We start from the raw sequence: 3695 nt of genomic DNA on the forward strand, positions 1-3695 counted from the left end.
GTATCGTAGACATGCACGTTACCACTCAACTAAGCAAGCGAACTATTTTATGTACAACATTTTCTTGCGAGGACCACGTGTTCGTGGATTGTGAGAATCGTTTCATGTCACAGTTGCTGATTCTCGGGGTAAAACTTCGAAATTAGTTTCAGAATTTTGTCTATGGTGTAATTATTAACAGTTTACTTTTACCGATGAATTCTTGTTCACTTGCTTCGGGCGCTCAAGCCAAGGGATCGATCGTTTGCTAACCACGTGCTTACTGGTGAAATTTTTCCTTGACTCTTATATTTGTCTTGAAACTCTATGATACATGTACATACAAGTGAATGTCGCCATTGAAAGATCCCCTTTGACCCTTCTGTAATGAATGGGGTCTCAAAGACGAAGTTGTAAATGTCGTTTTTGTAATTCAGCCGAGAGTATTATGAAGAACAGGAACCATCAACAATTTATTAGTTGTTTAGTTTATTAGTTTTTTCAGTTGTGTCTTGAATAACAGTGATATTTTTACCAGAGAGCACTCCCTCGCAAATTTCCATTTTATGTCCTACTGTTATCCGCTGCGCAACATAGGAATATAGCCAAGTTACTTATTTAATATTTATTCAACTAAGATAAATTTGCAGATGCGGCAACTCAGTTCATTTAAACGTCAAACGTTTTTCCTTCATGTATGTCCAGATACCGTCTTCCTTCTTTCCATGATAATAGATTCCTCGTTTTCATGGACATCTTCATCACGAGCACCGATCCCCAACCTGGTCCTTCACGTGTGGATATCCTTCAACGGAAACAAAAGAAAGGTTCAATAGCGGAATTAAAATTCAAGGTGAAAAGATATCAATGATAAGATTCGGTGATGATGATATTTCTATCCTCCGTAAAAGTGAAGAAGAATTATAGGATCTAATCTAGAAATAACAGTCTAATGAGTAGAGAACATGGATTGAGAGTAAATAGAAGAAGATAATAATGAGAAGTAGCAGAAATGAGAGCAGAGAGGACCTTAGCATCAGGACTGGCTATCACGAAGTAGATAAAGTTAAGAAGTTCTGATGGATAAGCAAAATAAAACATTACAGACGGAGCAAGGATGAAAATACAGACCAGCACTGGCAAAAAGGGCATTCCTGGCCAATGGAAGGCTACTAGTATGAGTCAAGTTCCCTTCAGCACTTAACGACCTTGCATAGGAATATACAGATCACTCGCAAAACCGAAAACAACGGCTGCGTTACCAATTTCGGACGTGGAGATAACAGAACTGTGGATGGTACTCTGGGACACAGTGTACTGGAAGGCATCCCACACATATTGATACCCGTACGCGGAAAGCCACCATCACGCAGCTCTGAACTGTTCAGTTCTGCACACCCTGACTTCTCGTGTCTACCGGATAAATGACACTAACAACGGAAAACAAGGATTAAGGAGCTACACCACACCAATCGCACCAATGCTTTTGACAACGACATTATAAGAAAGATGACCAAGGCCAACAGAAATAAAATGAGAGACGAGGGCAAGGACGAGAAGCTTCTACTAATGCACTCCCTATCTGTGAAGGGCGTCTGGAACTGCTACGCCACGTCCTCTGGTGATGAGGTTTCAAACTGATTTTCCGTAGCAGCCATAGGATCTACAAGAAATCATTAAGCAGCCAGAATCATCAGCAGAGAGGATGGCTGTAAACTCCAGGCGTCCTGGCTGCCGGCTATCCCTGTCCAACGGGCCGCGAGTGGTCGCGGGGTAGAAGCTCCACCGGGCACGGACGCGACAGCCTAAAGGAACAGTTATAAGGAAACTATCAGTGGATTTATATGCACGCCAGAAAGAAAACATGCCCACCAATAGCCAAGTACTGATTTGCAGACTGTCGACAATCACTGACAAGCCGACTAGCCTACCAATAGTTCCTAGCCTACCCTTTACCCTCTGATCATGACTATCCTATTACATACTGGGACCAATAAAATTTATCAAGTTTCTGTTTAGCCTACTGTTCGAATATATGTCCATCTATCACAAAATCCAGATAACTCTTCCGCGGTGTTGTACTTCTCTAAAACCTTTCCTTCCAATACAGTGTCCAAGAATTCGTTTTGGCGTATCGTGTAGCCAATTAATTACGTGTTACCGTTTCGTGTGATAATAATCAATTCCCTTGTTTCATCTATTTCCTTGAGGCCCCATTCGATGGACTTGTTCTCTCTCCAGATTTATTTCAGCACCGTTCTCCACATACGCGATTCCATTGCTTCCAGGTGTTGTATGTAGTGCACCTCTGGTCTAGTAGTAGCGTCTAATCAAAACGTCCTCCGTCCCGGCTTCGAACGCCCCCCCCCCTCCCCACACGCTAGCTTAAATTATGAATGAAAAACTTAAGCAGTGGCGACCGAAGACTTCCGGCATAGAAATCACTCTAATTCAGCTGACACACACAGTGATTACGGTTACTACAAGCCACATCACAAGTTGGGAAACGGGGCCAAATTTCTAGTAGTTTACTGTCGAGTTGAGATTTTCACAAATGTTTTATTTGTATCTTACAGAAAGTAGCAGTACGGCAATGAACTACCTTTTAAAACACGCCGCTAACACCAACCAAAGTAATTTATAGCAAAACAACAATTTAAAAAAAAAATCCAAGAACATTAGTAAACAGCCTACTAAGTAAATATAGAACTTTGTTAATAAAGTACGGTGAGGTAGTGAAGCTACCAACACCGCCATTACAAAAATTAAACAGATCTTAGCAAACACACGATTAATGGCAATAAAAGGAATTTACAAACTGGGAAGAATTTAAAAAAAATTTGTAACAAGAGCCCTGGAATATCATTAGAACATAACAGATATGACGGACCCGTGTAAGGCGGCCACAAATCACCCACTCAGGGATGCTCAGGCTAGACAGAATACTGACCAATTTAAATACGCCCGTAAACACAATTGCCACTCTCAGGCTGGTCACTGCACCGACCTTTAGCCCGCGAAAACTTGTTATAAGGTGGATTAACTTGCTGACAGAGCTAACCTCATGCAAGGAAACATTACACCACACAGTCCTGAATGAGCGACCACATGATCAACCAACAAGAAGCATGAATTTACTCATAAGCCACGACAGAATAGCGAAACAATTAAACTGCCAAACCTACACCTCCCATCGGACAGTAACGAGAGGAGGAGGAAAGATCACTGTCTTCAACTACACCGGTGACAGAGACAGAAAACCCGGTCGCCGGAGGCCACAAGGCAGAAGAGGCGCTGTTTACACAAAATTATTACTTAATGATTAAACCTTCCACGAACGTAGTTTGCAATTATGCTCGAACAGTCGCCAGAGTACCCAACACGCCACGGTCACGCGACAACACGATCTGTCACCGGAGTTCACGTGTTCTCTGCAACGTTGACGGGTAGTGACCGCTCCTTCATGATAGGTGTCTCCTTTTAAACTATAGGGTTGAAACGGAGGATTTAAAGAACCTTGTTAACGTCCCACCAAGGCTAAATGGACAGCAACTACTCGTGGGGCGACTCTGTATACAACCAACACGCGGGGAGCTCTTCCGTCAACTCGACCAGCTCGTTACACACAGCCGAGATACACCACGTGGCGACTCGGTACAACCGACCACGCCTGCTTCGCGCTGGAGAGCCACACTCCGTCCCGTCCACCACACTCT

The sequence above is a fragment of the Schistocerca americana genome, chromosome 3 (genome assembly GCF_021461395.2).
Source record: "Schistocerca americana isolate TAMUIC-IGC-003095 chromosome 3, iqSchAmer2.1, whole genome shotgun sequence".
Taxonomy (NCBI): Eukaryota; Metazoa; Arthropoda; class Insecta; order Orthoptera; family Acrididae; genus Schistocerca; species Schistocerca americana.